This window comes from Apodemus sylvaticus, chromosome 11 (assembly GCF_947179515.1).
Source record: "Apodemus sylvaticus chromosome 11, mApoSyl1.1, whole genome shotgun sequence".
Lineage (NCBI taxonomy): Eukaryota > Metazoa > Chordata > Mammalia > Rodentia > Muridae > Apodemus > Apodemus sylvaticus.
The window spans coordinates 67,548,612-67,568,438 of record NC_067482.1 but is presented as its reverse complement, the minus strand read 5'-3'; the positions used below and the strand labels follow the sequence as shown (position 1 = coordinate 67,568,438).

Sequence of the window (19,827 nt, the reverse complement as noted above, 5' to 3'; positions counted from 1 at the left end):
CTGCAAAAGGTTAAAGCCCTCCTCAATGTGCTTGACAAAGAAGGCCATTCACTGGTTTAGGTCACTAAGCAGTTCAAAGGATCATCTGCCCCATATACAGCTGGACCCAATGTTCACATCAAAGAATTACCCTCTATTCCCATTCAGCCATGCTGCATCTTCAGTTGGCTTCCTGGTTATTCAAGGCCAAGTAACCACTTTTTAATTCATCTCCTTCTTGAAAGGCTAGGAATGCACACTAGTGTGCCTGGCTTATGTTCATGTTGGAAGCGAAATATGGGTAGTATCTGTTTCTGCTACTATAACAAAATACCTGAGACTGAATAATTCACTGAAAGGAAGTATATTCTTCATAGCTATAGACACTAAAAGTTAAGGAAATGGTGAAAGCAGTTTAGATGTCCAAGATGACACCCTATTGCTGGGCGCTTCAGAAGGGACAGATGCTGTCTCCTCACAGGCTGGATGTTAGACATGTGAAAAAGTATGAGAGGTAGCTGCCTATAGTCATTTCATAAGGCACGCCTCCGTCTATGATAATGGTACCATTACGTGCCCAAAAGAGCCTTCTGTTAGTACTGCCTAAGACTGAGCTTCTTTCAAAATGTGCAAAAGACACATCTGAGTTACAGCAATGCAAGAAAGACAACCTCTGAGAAGAAGAGAAAGAATCTGGTACCAGAATAAAAGAAAAAGTAGATTGGATAAAGCAAGACAATAAAATGTATACTTCCAATTGGATAGAGGCATCCCTGCCTCCCAGAACTATATACATATGCACTGAACTTAATGCAGGAATGAGGAGGCATGGGCAACCAGAGAGGAAGGAAAAATCATTCATTAAGGATTGTCAACAAAACTACTACTCAGCCTCTGAAGAAGGCCAAGAATAAATCTCAGCTGCATTTGACACCCATGGTTGTAATAAAAGCTCTCAATATTCTTGTGATATAATAAAGTATATTTCTTAGGTTAAGGAAAGCAAGAATACTTTTAAGACACAACAATCACTAAATAAAGGATATTGATAAATTTGAAGTATGTAATAATTAAATTCTGTTGATGCAAACAGTACTTAAAGGAAATTATGTCAGCTGTGCACTGAAATATATATACATATATTTTAACAAATAACCAACATATACAATGTCAAAATGTTTGAAGTGTAATGACAATATAGCATAAGCAAACTGAAAGAATGAACATGTAAAAGACATAAAAATGTATCCCAAGTAAAAAAACACTCAAAATCAGTAATCTTTTAAAATGTTGGTCAATTTCATCAGCAATCAGGAAAGTATAAATGAAGATCTAATGAAATTTATTGGTTATACATAGCACATAAATACATGCACTTGTTATATTTAATTCAGTGTACAGTTTATTAAAAGGCAAACAATGCCAAATATTGGCAAGGACATGCAACAAAGAGAATTCTTGTACAAAGCTAATAGAGATGGGAGCTGGTGTAGTCACTGCTATTGCCTGAATGATTGTAGCCATCCCAGAGTAATATAATTATATATGTAATCCAATGAGATGGCTTTAGGGACTGGTTAGGAAATGAGGGCAAATCCTCATGGACTGGACTGAATTCATGAGATATGTCAGAAAGGCAGCCCCTTCTGCCATGTGAACACATAGCAAAATGAACCAACTATGAAGCATTCATTACACCAGTCAGCTATGACCGTGCGGTCTGAGCTCATCATTCTAGCTCATTCAGCTCTAAGTTTTAGAGATCCATTTCATTTCCAAAGGGATTCATATGTGCATATGCATATGTGTGCATGTGTGCAAATAATATAAATACACATACATTTTATATATGTGTAAGTTATAGGTAGAGTTTTCATACACAATGGTATATATTATAAATATATATGGCAGATACTAATGTTAGATAAAATTTCAAGTTTTGGAGTTACCACCAAAACAACGATGTGTAAACTCTAGGAGGAGTTTCAGATTAAGACTGGGAGCCAAGACATGAGTCCTGTGGTGATCAGTGTCTAGAGACAGCAGAGGAAAGTGAGACAACGGAGGGTAATTGGCTAGGGGGAAGGAAAGAGAGCAGAAGAAAAAAAAGCAACAACTCGGAAGCTAAGGGAACAAAGGTCATAAAGGTTGTCATGACAACAGTGCCACAGAAGATGAGATCAGAAGAGTAACAGCTGAATTTGACAAGCCCATGACCATTGGAGACACTGAGTTAAAGGAGATCTTATGGAATTGCCCTACTGCTCCCTTGACCCATGATTCTCATCTGTGACATACCTGACCTACTGTCCCTTACCAGCTGTCCCTCATATCATCACCATGATCAATACAAGACTTAGCCATACCATTTTCCCACTTGGTTCTGCTGACGCCACACTTCTGATGACAAGATTCATCTGAGTCAAGTCCCAAACAACCTTCCTCCCTACTTCCCAGATCTTACTGCTGCAGCTCACCTCATTTCTCAAGCCGTGGGACTATCATCTCCAAGTCCTGGGTCATTTTCTTCTTTCCTACAACAGGAAGATTTTCCTCCTGCAAGTTACTGGAATCTTCTGAAACTACTGGATCTCTTCATTTTCCATTTCCCTGGCAGAGTAGGTCTGGAAAAACATCTATATTAGGGAGACCCCCCTCTAATTCTATTTTTACCACGGGTAAAGTGTATCCCTCCAGATTCATGTGCTGGAAATGTCACCCCAAGTGTGTTATAGGGGGTTCCACCTGAAAAATGTGTAGGTTACCAGGGCCCCCACATTACTTCATGGACTGAGAACATGATCTCACCTGTGGGATTATTATCCGAGCTCATTTCTGCTCTCAAGTATGCTATTGTCCTTCTGCATTAAGGCGCAGTACAAAGCTTCTCTCTAGCCACGCGTGGCATGCTCTTAGGCTTTTTAGCCTCGAGAATTTTCTTTACAAAATGTCTTTACAGTTTATCCTAGTTCAGGTGGGCAGTGGTGGCACATGCCTTTTAATCCCAGCATTTGACAGGCAGAGGGAGGTGGATCTCTGTAAGGTCAAGGCCAGCTGGTCTACAGTGCAAGTTCCAGGACAACCAAGGCTATGCAGAGAAACTCTGCCTTGGAATAAAAATTATGCTATTTTCAGGCCATAGATTAATACTGCTCTCAACCTTGGCCAGAGAAGCTTCTCTGAGCAGTAGGTAAGAGATGATACGAAGACGCAATCATAAAGTCAAAGTACCGAGAATAAGTAACCATCATTATGATCAGTCCTAAGTGATACATCTTTATCAATCCCCACGAGACTTAGGGTATGATCTAAAATAGAGGGAGGGAGGAAAGTAAGAGCAGAAAGTTAGGGAGAAATATTGTAAAATGTCTTCTGAAAACGGCATGGTCATAGCCCCCATGGGCTCCTCACAGCTCTAGTTACCTCCACAAGTCAAATCAACAAGATCAGTCGTCATTCTGGTGAGCAGCACTGACTGAAACTCAGTGGGTTTGAAAGAAAAAAAAAAAAAACAGTTGAAGACACGAATAGGAAGATATGTTGCAGGTTTTCCTGTGGGAATACGAGAAAGAAATTGGGGTAGATATGATCAGGATACATTGCATATACATGTATGCAATCGCCTGAGAATAAACAACAATATTCTAAATAAATAAATACATTACCTCATTTCAGATATTCTGTAACAGCAGCCAAAATGATTGGGTGTGGGAGCTAGTCCCGAAAAGTCTCAATGAATGAGTAAAGCTACTTTCTGCTGCCCTTGCTTCCAGATTCCTAGTCTCTAGGATGAAGATCTTAAGGATCCCTCCACTTGGAACCTTCTGTTTCAAGGGACGATGATAAAGAATTAAAAATACAGACTGGTCTATTGACAAACTTAAAGACCATAGGGCACTATTCTTTTCAATTGAAGCTAACTTGGCCTTGGGAGTGGGGCTCCTCCATGGGCCTATTTTGCTGGGTGGTTTCCATTTGGAAGGAGGGTCAGGAATGTGATGGAACAGGTCTGCTTCCCTCTGACAGGTAAACTTGATTAGCTTCCAAGACTGACTAATAGCTCCACACTGACTCCAGCATGGCCAGCTCTGAGTTTCAAATATTTCTTTGGGTCACCAAGACTTTAGGGACTGAAATAGTTTACTTGGAACCACTGATGAATGTTCCTCTTTTTGAAATGGCTAGTGGGGACTGGTTTTATTTTTATACCCACCATTTTCTTGCAAAGAAATTAAACAAATAAACAGATGCCACCCTCGCTCCCTCATCTCTCTTTTTGGCTCGGGTCCTCCGACAATACAGTGCTTTCTGCACCATCTGCTGGCTCTGCAAAGGTAATTAACAAATGCACACCATTCCCAGACAAGGCTGCTTTATAAGGACAATCATGCCAGGAGAGCTGAGAGGAGCAGAGTCAGGCTGGGGCAGACCTGGTAGGTGGCTGCAGTTCCAGCCTCCACACAAATGTGTTGTAGAGATGCCTGTCAAACTATAGCTTCTAAAAATAAATGTAAATGGATCCAAGTAAGAAAACATCCCTGTGAGGAGTAAAGAAACCTATAGAACAATTAGGGTGGTTGTGGTTGTTGTTGTTATTGTTTATTTGTTTGGTTTGGGTTGTTTTGTTTTTTTTTGAGGTGGGGGTTCACTGATTTTTCTTTTCTGTGCTTATGAAAATTTATTGTAAAGACGGAAAAAAATGAAAATATCCGTTAACAAAAAAGTAAATTATTGCTAGTAATACCACATGTTGGGTCAGAAGTAGGCAGGTTATCTCATTTATTAACTGACCTTGAATAGCCCCCCCCCCCAGGCCTTCGGAGGCTTATCTTCCTCATATCTATGAGCTGGTAACAATAGTAGCACTAAACCTTCCGGGTCTTTCCAACAGTAAATGAAGCAGAGACTTTGGGTCTGGAACGGGATCCAGTATCAGGCCAGTAATAGCAGGCAGATCAAGAGTGTCCCTTGCTGCTGTTCATGTTGTCTCTATCAGGTGAACATCCATGACAGATGGCCTAATCCACTCTTAGCAGCAGGGAATTAATAAGCCTTCTAGCAAAAGCCACAGTCTAAAAAGGACAGAAGCACTGTGAATAAAATGAGAAGACTCGTGGTTTCATACTAATGAAAAGAAATAAGACCCACCCACCCACCCACCCCCAATACACACAAAGGCATGTTTTGGGCAGAGGAAATACTTAGAGCCTCAACAACAGATGCAAACTACAGAGAGAACACCCAAAGCTAGCAGTCCTTCAACGGAGGGAAAGGGTTGGAATGAAAGGCTGTGCTGGAAGGTTTCAGGTGGGTGAGGTCCAAAGAAGGGGAATAATAATGGTGAAGTAAGAGCTGCACAAACGCAGGCTCTTGATTCCTGACACAGCTTGTGTGGCACAATTCATGTTGGACAGGACCAAAAGGAAGACGGTATTCAGCATCCTTACAGAGGCTTTTAGGAGACACTGTGCCAGTCATGACAGTGATGGCTCCTTTGTCCTCTTTGACTATGACTGGCAGAGGCTCACAGAATCAACTGTGGTGGGGCCCAGAAAGAATGCCCTGATAATGCCGTTTTCTGGGAGCCCTGGACTGCTCAAGGCACAGACAGGGAGTGGGTGGTTTTGGTTTGGTTTGATAGTGGATATTTGCACAAGATGCCTGTGGAGGCCAGAGGTCAGCCTCTGGTGTCAGTCCTCAGGAGCTGTCCCTGTCATTTTTTCCCCCAGAAAGTCTCTTACTGAGACCTGGAGTTCATCGATTAGGTAGTGAGGTCTCTAAAAAGTGTCAATGCGCTCTTCGAAAGGAAGGAGAGGAAGAGGGTTGGAGAAATAGCAGTAAGAGCATGTGTTGCTCTTCTGGAGGCCCTGCTTCGGTCCCAACATCCCTGTTACCCATAACTTCATCTCCAGAGAGACCAGGTACATCTGGCATCCAAAAGCACCTGCACTCACATGCACACACCCTGTAACATACACACCTAAAATAAAAACTTTTTAAAATAATAAGCAAATGTCACTGTGCAGAAGGATGCTTGGGTCGGGTCACTTTCAGATGAGCTACCAGACAGCAGACTGCTCTGGAGAAACAAAAGATATCACCTTGCCTGGTTTATTCAGAGACTCTTCTAATTCATCAGATTTTAGGATTGCCATTCTCTTGCTGACATGTGAGAATCTTGGGTACTATGAACTATATGCATTTAATTCTTCTTCTAAAATCCAGCTCAGATGACCTGAGTATTAACCTCATGGCTAAAACCCACCTTTGCTCCATCTCATGCCAAGGACACTTGGGTGTCATAGATCACCATGTGCTCTTTCTGTTAATGTTACTACAATTGCAAGAGATGGTACTAATGATGGCTTTGTAATGGCTTTACGAGGCTTTATATAGGAGCCCACAGATTTCAAGGCACGTACAAATTTCCCTTAATGAAAGAGAGAATAAAATCTCTATTCAGAGACCCAAGGAAGACATTACCTATAGTCCTGTTTTCTTAGTGGGGGATGGGGCATGTAAATGGGAGGAGGGTATTAACATTTTCTCTGGTGGCAGCGAAAAGGATAGCTGTGGGTCAGGAGGTAGCAAGCCTGAAGCAGGAGCCTCAGATAATGACTACTTAAAAAGTTACTGTGAAAAAGGGCGTGGACATAGGGTTGGCCCTGCATGGACAAGTGTGTCAGGAAGGAGTGAGTGCTGAACTTACAATTAGCTTAGCTCTCAAAGGAACGACTTCAAGTTTGGAGACTTCAAGTGGGTAGACTTCTGCCTGTTCCACATCAGTGACTAGGGCGTCTTGGGCACATTTTTTCTGAGACAGCATTGTCCTAAAGATAAATAAAAATAACAAGGGTAGAAGATGTCAGTGCTCTGTGTGTGGAAAGTGCCTCCACAGAAGCTTTTATTGGTGCTGAGGTGGATCCAGGGAGGAACCTGAGTTGCCTGTAGTCATTTTAGTTTGTGTCTGGAATTTCTCTCCCCAAAAGAGAAAGACAAGAGTAAAACTGACTTCCACAGACCCAGTGCCTACCTTAGTATCCTACATGTGTTTTCCCAATTAAACTTAATTACTGGTTTAATTGTGTTTACTTTGGGGTAGGAGTAGAAGGAAGAGGTTTATTGAGATGGTAAATAGGAAGGCCTTGGAATGGATCGGACTGTTCACAAACAGGTGCTGGTTCAATCTATCCAAACAGTTTGTGCAAATCCCTCTGAATTCTTCCCACTTTGCAAAGGGAAACGGAAGTTCTGAGAGGCCAGAGAATTGTGCAAGGTAGCTCAGCTCTGGGAGAACACATCTGAACCTCAGCACACAGCCTCTTGGGATGGGAGCACTAAGTCCAGCAGTAGCTGATAGCCCAGAGCAGCAGTCTGTATAGCCCGGGACACTCAGAGGAATGTCAAACAATGTCAGTATCATTCTCTTAGGCAGAATTTCCTCCCAGCAGACCCCAGCTGCTGTTTGCAGAGAGCCCAGACTCTGATATTTGAGCTGGGAATCCTACAAACACTAGCCATGAACAAAAGACAAAAGACAAAAAAAAAAAATCCAATATTTTGTAAAAATGATTTAATCCTGTCCTAGGGTTTCTACCTCAACTTTGATCATTTAGTTCCTGGACAAAAGATACACACAGCCTTCATATTTATAATAAGCCTTAAACAGCATAAGAGCTGGGCAGATACATCCCCCTATGCTATTAGAATCTACTTTCCTATTGATAATCCCGAATTATTACTTACTACCTACTATATTTCATCTGGACTGCTGTTAATTCCAATTGGCCAGCTCTCAGGGCCACGTCGTCATGGCTCCTTTAACCCACGGTGGCTTCTTCTTCTTGCACCTTCTTTTCCTCCTTTTAGTTCTCTTTTGACCCCAAGCCTGAGAAACCTAAACCCCACCTATGTCTCTTCTGCCAAGCCATTGACTGTTGGCATCTTTATTAACCAATCAGAAACTTGGGGGCAGGGTCACTTGAGTCTAAGAGCAGATTCCAGGCCATGGTAGTCCACACTTAGCATTACAATAAACAGCAAGACCAAAGACCATAGACAAAAGACAGGTCAGTATCAGTCCCTTTCTTGCTCATCTCTGCTCCCTGCAGTGGGACTCTGTGGAGCATTTATCTACCAGAGACAAGAAACAGAATATATCTGTATCTTTCCACACCCCTCTGTACTGATTCCAGAAGGAATATTCTAGTGTTTGTGGAAGAAAGTTTTCATTCCTCAGCCTACACTAAACTTCCCAGGATGCTGCCTTTTCTTTTATTATTTCCACACATTGCCTTCCACATTCATTCTATTTCCAGCTGCACAGATTAATGACCTTGGTCACTCCTTTGTCCGTCCATGCTAGACTGATAGGTCAAGTAAATCTGGGCTTGAAAATAAGCTCTGTGACTTATTGGCTGTGTATCTTTTGTCAGATTAGTCTAAGTTCCCTAAGCCTTGATCTCTTCAACTTGACATGTGAAATGGAATTTCTTCCTTGCTGAGAATTCAAAGAAAAGGCATATTCTGTATACTTGAACATAAGTGTTATGATCTAAATAACTCTCAAAGGCCAATGTTGTCTCCAGAACATAGTTGTATCATGAGGTATTAGAACCTTCCTTTCTAGTAGTAAGAAATTAGGTCATAGCTGATGTGCCTTCCTAAGTAACTTTGAGACCCTGGTCTCATTTCCCTCTCCTTTGCTGCTTCCTGGCTGCCAGGGAATGAGCAGTTTCCTCACTCCATGTGCTCCACTATTGTGTGCTGCCTTGCCACAGTTCCAAAAGCAATGGAGCCAGCTGACCATTGACTGAAATCCCCCAAAATGACAGTCAAAAGAAATAGTTCTTGTTCATAAGTGGATTACCTCAGGTGTTTTGCTACAGTGATGGAAAGCTATCTCACCAAGTGTTTAGGATTATCTCCCCTCAACTGCTAAGGTCAGTCAGAGCTAGCTGTTTTCACATCCCTAGCCATTAGAAGTCATTTCCCTTTATTCCCACTCTGCTTCATAAAAACAAGATAATTGGTGAGTTATTGAGCATTTCCTATGGGCCCAGTACTATGAAAATAAAAAATGTCATCTAGTGTGTATCATGAACTTATGAAGAAAGCTTATTCTGACATGACATTTTTGTGAAATATTGTGCCAGGGTTTTTTTGTTAGTTTTCAAAATAACTAATCTTAGTTTTTTGTTTCTTTCATTTACTTCACACAAGTTAGTCAACTGGGAGAAGAAAACCTCAGTCATGAGAATGTCTCTATCAGATTGGCCTGTAGACAAATCTGTGGGGTGGTTTATTGGTTAATGACTGATGTGGGATTACCCTGGGAATGGTATGACCCCCCCCCCCAGACAGGGGAATCAGGTCAAGTAAGTCATGAGGAGCAAGCCGGCCAGCTGTATTCCTCCACGGTCTTGGCTCCATTTCCTGCCTCCAGGTTCATGCCTTGAGTTCCTGACCTTACTTTCCTTAATGAGGAACTAACTGTAAACCAAACAAAAAAAGAAGCCCTTTCTTCCTCAAGTTGCTCTTAGACAGTGTTTTATCAAAGCAACAGAAGAGCAAATTTTCATAGATTGCCTTATACTACACATTTAACACGGCAAGCACTCTAAAAGCCCCATCATATATTATGTTCTGTGTGTTTGAACCTGTGCATTATGTTCTGTGTGCACAGGTTCAAACACAAACCAGGCAAGGGCTCATCATACAGCTGCTTTAGTAACAGAGGGAAACATGAAGAGAAGCCAGCTGAGGGTTCACACAAGCAGAGTCAACATTCACAAGGTCAGAAGTCAGAGGTAACTTCATGAATGAAGTGTCACATGTATTGCAAAATTTGACTTTTTAAATCATCTTCTCTTTCTCAAATGCTTTGACCTCTTTTTCCATCCTTTGCGCAGAAGAAGTGTTCAATAAATCAAATCAAGGTAATAAGTGGGCAGGAGGAGACATTGACCTTAATAGCATGATGAAGTTAGAGAGGGAATAGAGAGAGCAGGAGAGGAAAGGAGGAAGAGGAGGTGGAGGAGAAAGACTATGAACTCGAGTGAAGTCTCAGACAGTAGTATATGCTCCTCTATGATAAACTGAAAGGTCTCACCATGGATGCTCAACATCACAGGAGCTGCTGAAGCAGAGAGCATTGAGGCTCTGCTGCAGCCCCTTCTGGGATATGAACACAGAGGGGTGAAGCAGGAGGAGGAGAGGAAGGCTGAAAGAGAGGACAACATCCAGCAGCCCTCGTGGGTCAGTTGCTCATGGGTGGCAGGCACGGGATGGAAGATGAAGACATCTCATGCCACCTGGATCTGGTAAGCATGTGACCTGCCAAACACTCTAGAATCAGACTTCTATGCCCACATGCCCTCCCAGACACATGAGCATCATATGAGAAGATATATTCCACAGCCAAGACCTCTGGTTTTGCCTCTCTCCTCACTTTTCACATACTATATGCTCCGTATATGTCTTTCATGTTCATAGTCACTCATTACTCCTGTTTTCGGATGACTTATATCCTTGAACCAAGCCTCACTTCATCTCCAGGGTCCCTGGATTTCATCCTGAAGATGGTTTCAATTTTAATATGAAATTCCCAATCCTAAACCACATACACAGCCGTCTCCTCTCGGCAAAAGGGTTGCCACTGTGGCCTCAGTCCTCTGTTCCCTATGGTGCCTTGCAAGAATCAGCTCTCAATGTATTTTCCCCTGGTATGTCTGGTTATCATCTCTCACCAGAGTACTCCAGGCCTGGGAGTGCAGACAGTAATTCATCTGGGTGAGATAAGTGTCCTGAGTGTAGGGGGGGTGAGGGTGGGGGAGAGAGAGAAAGACAGAGACAGAGACAGACACAGACACAGAGACAGAGAGGGACAGAGGCAGCAGAGACACAGAGAGAGAGAAAGCAGGCAAGCTCATCTTCAATCCCAGTTAGCAATGTCAGGGGGATTTTGGCAGGGACAATGCTTCAACCCAACACTCTGTCTTCCCAGGAGCTTTCCAGGTTCCTCTTAGAGTTGTGCTCCTTATTGTTGTTCACACCACCTCTTGCTTACAGAACTGGATTGGTGACATCTGTGGCATGTGGCATGTGGCAAGAGCCCAGCTAGGCTTTATTTGCTCAGGAAGGAGAAGGAAGGTGTACAGCTGTAGAGGCTCCAGGCCCTTCCAGGCAAACAAGCCAATATAAACCGGACAGGCTCTTCCAGTTGGGGAAGGAAAGGTTCTCTCTTGGCTGCACCCTTCCCTGCAAGTTCTTGTGTTCCCACCTCCCTGGTTCTCAGAATCTCCCCAGGAACAGGAGGCCCTTGTGCTGTGATATATGAGGAGGATCAAAGGTCCTGATGACTCATATGAGGCCACCTGGAAAAAAAGGTGTCAGGTCCCTGCCTGTGCTAAGCTGCTGGGTTCATGTCTCCAAGGCTGCTCCTTCCTGTCCTCACCCATAGATCATCTGCTAATGATGCACCGAACTAGGCATCAAGTAATTGTACAGAACTTGCTCCACAGGCCAAAAGATGCTGACAGTTTGTTGAAAAGGAAAGCCCACCTAAGGTTCAAATCCTGGACCATGCTGAACAAAGACAAGGAGACAGGCTACATTTGAGAGTGCAGGCCTTTGATCCCAGCACTTGGGAGGCCAAGACAGACAGCCCTATGTGAGTGTAAGAACAGCTTGATCTACATACCAAGTTTCAGGTCATCCAGGACTACATAGGAGATACCGTTCCCCACCCCCCACTAAAAGATTTTTGTTACAGTTATTTATTGGGGAACGAGTATATGGAGGTCAGAACAACTTTCAGGAGTTTGTTCTCTTTCTACAGCTTCGAGGTCAGTATTGAACTCAGATTCTCAGGTTTGGCAGCAAGTGCGTTCCCCACTGAGCCAGTTCCCTGGCCCCACCTGTCTGTTTCCTGCCTCCTTGGTTCATGATGCAGCTCCACATACTTACTTAACCTGTCCTTTCCTCTGATATCTACTGAAGCAGGACAATTCCACTCCACTCTCTCCTCTTCCCGGAAGGCTTAATAGATTTCTGTAGACAGTAATGACTATTCCTTCCTGTGTTCCCAATAAAAGAGGTGATATGTTCTTATGGTACACACACACACACACACACATGCACACAAAATGTATTAGTAAAATATACATGTGAAACATGAAAATAGGTAAGAGATAGTTAAGATGGTAAATATAGACACACATGCATGCATATGTTCATATGTATATACATACATACACATATACATACACACATACGTATTCACATACATACACACATACACACATACATGTATACATACATATACATACATACATACATACATACATAAAATCACCTTGAATTCTTCCAGCAACTCTACATCATTAGCTCCAAGCTTTCTGAACAAAAATTCAGGAATCAGCTTCTAAAGACAGACCAAGACACAAACATAGGTCTCCTGTTTCCATCAATATGAAAATGTCTTGCTTATAAAGCCTGTGACATCTGACTCACTTACCTAGCTGCCTTCCCATCTATCAGGGCCTAACTCTGCAGAGGAAATCCAAGGCACATCTGTTGAATAGCATTGATTTGAAGAGGGCTGGCAATTAGAAGGCTTTGGAGACCCAGCTCTTGGATGAGGGGACAAGGTGCTTCGGAATAAAAGATGAATTAGGTAAGAAGGAACCAATTAGCAGAGGATGCTGCGGCCTATGATAAGGAGCTTTAATTTGATAGGAGACAATTGGGAACCATTCATCGCTGAGCTGGAGAAAGGCAGTGACAAGGCCCTAACGACACTCAAGGGCCTTGGAAACCTTTAATTGCTGCCTCCACTTTTACTTCTGAGTAGAAGTGACACAGAGGATAGGCTCACACAGCCTCAGGCTGTTGTGACCACAGCCAGGTCACCAGAGGATCACTTGCTCCCCTTGTACACATAGCTATAATGCTACAGAGGAGTAGGTGTCTCTTTCCCTGGTGTCCCTGGGGTTAAGTAGGGCCTTCTATTTCTTCTTCTCAATGCCTTACATGGTTCCAGGGTTTACAGGGCTCCAATGAGGCTCTGGGGCCGGGCAGGTAACCACCACTGCCACTTGTGACCCTTCAGCATGTTCTGCCTCCTAGCCCACTGCACTAACTCTGGCACAAAGAAGCATTTACAGCTCTCAGAGTCTTAGTTTCAGAGGCAGGTGTCTTTAACCCCCTCTCTATCACAGACTTCAAGGGCAGGTGGGCGTGGCCAGAAGAGAGGAGCTGGGAAATTCTGCTGATAAAAAAATGTCAAGGTTGTTTGGAGGTTTATCTTTTTTTAAGCTTGGGAGGGGGGGGGCGTCCCTCAGTTTCTTTCATCTGCTACAAGACGTGATGCAGTCCAGTTCCTGGGTCTGGCCTTGTACAGCCAGTGAAAGGCATCATCAGAGCAGAATCCGGCTGTTCAGGACAATAGGTCCTTTCTGGGCAGAGAATGCAGCTCAGTGCTGTATTGTTTGTATGGCGAAGGCACGCAACCACTCCCATCTCCATCAGTCCTGTGATAGGACTTACTGCTTAGATACCCAGGGCTGATAAGAAGCCAAAAAGCTGGATTCCCCAACCTGAAAAGTGAGAAAACAAAGTGAAACAAAAACAGAAAGCCAAGTCACATCCGATAAAAAGAAAAGCCAGCCAAGGTGTGAGCGGGCTGTAGTGGCTGGCCTCCGAAATGGCACCAGGTGCATTAATTACACTTGATTGCTTGTTGGTTTATGGCTGCGGTCACTAGTGTGCTACATTCTGGCCCTGCAGCAGCTGGTCTGAAAGATATCCTTGGTATTTCGTTAAGCAAGATGAATATTGGCCAGATGGTGACTTCACAAGGACATAATTCATGTAGCATTTTCCTGCCCCGACACAGGTTTCTCTGAAGGAATCTTGAATGACACCCCGAACAAAACAGAACAAGAAAACTCAAAAGTCCCAATAAGGCTCAGCCGAAAGTCGAAGATTAATGGTCTCGACGGTGTCGCTGACAGGAGCCCAAATGGTAGTGGGAGACCTGGCTGCACACTGCGGATCTTGCCAACCCATCTCCCTGTCGCTCGCAGAATGAACTGACATCACCCCTGGAGTCTCAGATTTACTCTGGGAGGGGGGGGGGGAGGGCTGGCTCTGAGTACCAAAATGACATGCCACAGGAAACTGGGTCACTTTTTAAAAAAAAATTAATTCGATATAGTGCCAATCTTTGTCAACACCTGCTTTCTCTGTAATTTGATTGTGATGGTGAGCAAAGAATTATATGCACACATACGCGCGCACACACACACACACACACACACACACACACATACTCTGGGTTTCCACAGCTTGATCTGGTTTTCGTGAGTGGGAGAAGGAAAAAGGTCGTTTTGGAAACTCTTAAAATTACTATATCAAGGCACACTGGTAGAACCAGGGCACCAGCTGAGCGAGCAAATTGGCTCAGCTCTGGGCTGCCTTAGAGAAAGTTCTTCTTCCCTGGGAGTTATAAGTGACTGACCCACATGGAGTTAAAAAAAAAGAAAGAGAGAGAGAGGGAGGCAGGGAGGGAGAGAAGAAGAGGAGGAAGAGGAAGAGGAAGAAGGAGGAGGAGGAAGAGGAAAAAAAAACCCTAGGTGTTATACACTTGAAAGTGGTATTTTAAATGAGGTAAGCCTTTCTGGAATTTGTGAAATGTCTGTCCTACTCACTGGCATTCTAAACCACAAAATACGGCAACGGAGACTGATTGATGGTCATACTATTACAAGACAGGGTCAGTTTGAGGAAGTTCAGAAGCAAGAACAGCCAGGGTAAAGTATGACGTTTTGAGTCTCTGCTCACTCCTACCATAGAACTAGCCCAGCAGACTAAGGTTAGATTGTGTTGGCCGAGCTATTTGACTTGAAAGGATAAATCACAGGGATAGCACCAACGGGGTGGTGAGGTAAGTCCGGTGACTTTGCACCCAACTGCCCATGAGATTCACTGCCAAATACAACCCTCTCTCCCACTGCAACCTCCAGAGAACTACCCCTTGTGGTGCTATCTGTCCCCCGACCCTGCAATGTGCCCTCTTAGGACCTCAGTGAGATTCAGTGTCCACACAGGTTAAATAGGAAGAAAAAAGCCTGCTGTAAATTGGTCAGCATCGAATAGCAGGGCATTTTGAAAGTTTGTTAATATGGAGCCTGTATCGAACCAAACACTTGGAGAAGTCTGAAGTTATTTCCATCAGCTTGCAGAGCTGGGGAAATAGGGCGGAGAGACGGAATCCCAACGACAGGGGCCATCCTGATAAAATCACCACCCAGGTGCCCTCCTAGTCTGATGCCTCCCGCTCAGGACTGCTGATGTGAATTCATGGCAAAAGGCCCAATGACAACAACCCCTCCTCTCCGGGCGTGCTCTGGCACACCAGGCTTTGGCAAAAGGCCCACCCTCCCCATAAACCCACCTCTATTGTTTCATCAGAGGAGTTTTGATCTCCTGCTAAATAAAAAGGCAGCACCCAGTCTAACTTTCCTCTGCACCAGAACTGGCTCCTCCTACTAGGAACTCGGTCACAGCAGCCAGGGGGAGGTTGACGGGATGACTCAGCAGTAAAAAGAGGTGGGGGCGGGGGAACCTCATTACTCAGAGCCCGCCCACCCTCCAGCCAGCTGTGGCCAGAAAAGGAAGCTGTGTGAAACAGAAAAGGACACTACTCTGGTCCCCTGTGTGCACAGTGTCCTTTGTCTGCAAAGCCATCTGACAGGAGCTGCCTAGGGTGACACTGTAGCTGGGTAGGGTAGGCAAGGCTGAACTAGGAAGGTCACAAGGCCCCTCCTCACACCCCAGAATCCAGCATGGTCCCACATACTGTAGCCCTGGCAGGATAGGACAGACCCAGTATCAAGTTCTCTGTGCATGTTGATACAGTGTACATCAGACAGTAATTGTCTATTGCTGTTCCTCCTCCTAGTGACCTTTCCAGTTCTGTGACAAACTATATGACAAAATCAACTTAAAGAAGATTTGGGGTGGGGGAGGGATGGGGGTGGGGCTCAGAGTTTAAACTAAAATCTGGGGAAGACATGGAGTCAGGATCACAAAGCACAATGGACTAGTCAAGAAGTAGACAGCTAATGTGGGTACTTAAGGTTTTCTCCCTTTTCTCAGGTCAGGACTTCAGAGGATAGCATAGTGCCACCCACATTCAGGGAAGGTGTTCTTCCTCAGTTAAATCTCTGGTCTCATCCTTCTAGGTACACACAAACATATGTCATCTTGGTGATTCTAAATCAAGTTGACAAAGGCGATTGGCCAAAACTTTCTCATTCTGAAGATAGAGGTACTCATGTACACAGAAGGCATAAATACCTTGTCCATGGTGACCTAGTCATTGTGGGGTAGGGGTAGGCTGAATCCAGGCCTAAGCAGGTAGACACAGCATCAGATCTTTCCCACTAACTGTAGGTGACTCCCTTATTCTTTGGTTCTCTGCTCTGCTACTCTGGGGAGGTCAGAGCTGAAGGCCAGCACTGAAGAGTTTGTGAGGCTAACTCTTCTCCTCTGATGCCTTCTCACCCTGTGCTGTTAGTACTTCCTAACTGGTTATCTGTCCACCTAGATGTTGTCTTTCCAACCATCTTACCTCATGTCTTACCTCTTTGATTCTCCAGAATAGCAAATACTGCCTGGGGTGGGGGTGGGGTGAGGGGGGCACATACTTATGGCTAGCTAGCTCTTGCCTAGTTTTGCTGCATACTGTCCTGTCTTGATTGCCTAGCATATCTCACTTCCTCTGGCTTTTCATTGGCAACAGCTCCAAAGATTTTGCTACTTCCAGTGATCGTTTGCTCTCAAATCAGTTGAAGCTCATAGAATACCAAGTGTATATTTCTGGTGATATTCAAAAGCAAGGAGCTTGCTAATACTTTGCATCTTCAACATGGGACACCAATCCTAATACCTGGACAGTGTTCGGTGAACATTGGTTTTACCATACAAATGCAGGATGACTGCATCAGCATAATCAGGGTCCAATACACATCTCTACAAGCTAATGGAAGGCACCTGTAGCTATTGATGGCTAAAGGTTTTAGTTCTCTGGCTTTCTAAAATTGCATTCCCTGACTCTATGGATAGAAGCAAGAAATGTCATTTCAAATTGGGAATTCCATTGCAAAGTGAAGACCCTCAGAGCAATGTTTACTCACATATGCTGACCGACGTGTCAGAAATGGCGGGTACCCTCAGTCTGGACACCTGAATAATGAGTGGAATCCACGGACATCCAACACAACAGGAAATCAACTTTTTTTTGAAGCCCCTATATTTTTCTCAGCATAATCTATATAAAACAATCTTTTGTAAATCTGTTGCTAACCACACAAATTGGTATTTTAAGTTTTACTAAAAGTGATCTATCAAAAAACTGAATGTGTGCATATGCTAGTAAGAACTACCAAAGTTTATTCTTGTTTACTTTAATTAAATTAATTTATTTTTATTTTGATTGCATGTATTTTGATTGCTTTTCTTATATGTGCTTGTGCCAGCAAGGCACATGTAAGAGGTAAGAAGAGGATGTTGGTTCCCATGGGAATGGAATTTCAGAGAGCTATGAACTACCATGTGGGTGCTAAGTATTAGACCCGGGTTCTTTAGAAGAGCAGCCAGTATTCTTAACCACCGTACTATCTCACCAGACTCAAGAACTCCCAAAGTTTAGTCATAATTTAGAAACAGTCCTGCTTACATTTTGAATATTTCTAATAGTAAACCCTTGCATTAGATCATATTCAATGTTTTTTTGTCCCTCGCCACATTCCAGACCGGACACAGGAGAATGATTCTCCAATTCATTGACTATAGAAAAAACTCTAACCCAAAGAAGTTCTTATCGGTCCAAGGTCACAAAACAAGAAGGATGTATGGGACTTGGGAGTTGATTTTCTGAATCCTAGCCTAGAAGTCTTCCTCTTGGGCCAAATCACCAGATATATCATGTTTTAAATCATATGACCAATAAAGTAAAATTGTGATTAAGCTGAAGAAAAGTTCTAAATAGGGGCGCTTTAGTATATTGTTTCAAACTCAGCAATAAGTTATTTTGCTGTGTTTTTTGTAATGATTGCATTTTTAATTGAAAATTTCTGGGAAATATTGAAATAGTCAACACCATGATGGGTTGTGGGTAGAAAACCAGAGATGGTGAATAGTGATTTAAGAGGATGAAAGGATTCTAACTGGTGTCTAGTTAGACTTGATATAGAATACTCATGCCCAAATCTCATTTTTGAGAGTCACAGGAATCTCTGCCTTCAGGACCATAGGGTTTTAAAAATATATATCCCCCCCTCAATGCATGTAAGAGTAGAAGGTGTGGGTACTTGGTAACAATGATCATTCTCCAGCAACCATTTCTTTGTTCTTGTTTCCCTTTGTCACTGGGGCCTCGTTCAGTCCTCTCTTGCCATCTCCTGCCCATGCTGGCCACCTTTCTCCACTTTCTTCTCCACACCTATCATGGTGCGCTATAGCATGCTTGCTCTTCTGCAGCAGTTGACCTGATGCCTAGTGACATAACCCACTCTAAAACACTTCTGCTGCTATCACAGCCCCACCTTGCCAGGATGGCTCTGTGAAATGATTTTTTTCAAAGACATAATTTGTCAACATCACTTGGATGCAAGGAAGTTGAGTAACAACAACAATAATAATGTCTGCGTCTTAAATATATAAATCACTCCATTACCCCTTTCTTCCATACTTGTCCATCCCCTGAATTCTTAGTAGCACTGGTAATAGCATGATCATTAACTTCCAGTACAGGGTTGGGCCTTTGGGGCAGCCCTGTTCTTAGGACCAATTTACCTTACCCTATATTACCATTTGTGTAGTAAGATAAGGACTGAAACAGAGGCTCGGGATCATAGAATAGTATCAAGGGGAAAGCATTCAACTGAATTAATTGCTGACTTCCTTTGTTTTCGATATAGAACAAGTCAGCTCTTACCTGTCATGCTTCATCATCTGTGGAGTCCACACTGGAACTGAAGCCCAAACACATAGTCACTGAAGTTTTCTATTTCTTCCTTCATGTTTTTCTTCACACCTCTTCCTTCCTTTGGGTTAGTAAACTGTGTGGATTGGCTCAGGTTCTCTCCAGAGTCTCATGGGTAACTCTGGGCAGCAATAAACCACTCTGGATAATTTAAAAATTTGTCATCTCTGTCCTTTCCAACATAACTAATACCCTCAATTGTCATCCGCAAAATGACTTAAATATGTTCATCTTTACTCCTTACTTCATTTGAATGATTCCATTCTTCCAAATTTAATGAGTATATGAGACAAAAACATCCAGTTACTGCGTATTGCTATCCATTTGATAAGTCTTATCTCCTGAGTTCAGCTGCATAACTGTCAGAAGAGCCAACTGCTGCTGAAGAGAAATTAAATGGTCTTTCCAAAATCACCAAGCTAAGAGTGGTGGGATTGACAGACCCTGGAATCAACCTGCCTGTAGAATCCTCTGCATCTATCTCCTTAGTATCCCATAATCCCCACATATTCATCCAGGTCAAAACCTAACTGACCTCCATGTTTCTCTCTGTGAACTCCAGTATCACCTGATGGCCTGCTGAGTCAGCTTCTCATCTTACCCTCACCCTCAGGTCTTCTCTCTCTCTCTTTCTCTCTCTCTCTCTCTCTCTCTCTCTCTTCTCTGAGTCAAGTTGTTGTTTCTTTAACACTCTTTTCTTTCTTCCCACTCCACCACAACATCTATTCTAAGGCTTCATAATGTCCTGCTGAACTACAGTAACTATCTCTCAATTGGTTCCCCTCAATTGGTTCTCC

At 43.4% G+C, this 19,827-nt stretch overlaps 1 long non-coding RNA gene across 2 annotated transcripts; it reads right to left on the bottom strand.

The window, feature by feature from the left end:
* Positions 1–1,276: 1,276 nt before the first annotated feature.
* Positions 1,277–19,292, bottom strand: LOC127696569 (uncharacterized). Of its 2 annotated transcripts, XR_007980245.1 has the most exons (4): positions 18,983–19,292; positions 6,689–6,809; positions 3,403–3,531; positions 1,277–2,603 (listed from the first exon to the last, which is right to left on the bottom strand). It is a non-coding gene; the product is annotated as an uncharacterized LOC127696569 (long non-coding RNA). The 2 variants fall into 2 exon arrangements; XR_007980244.1 differs by having other exon boundaries at positions 1,277–3,531.
* Positions 19,293–19,827: the final 535 nt, after the last annotated feature.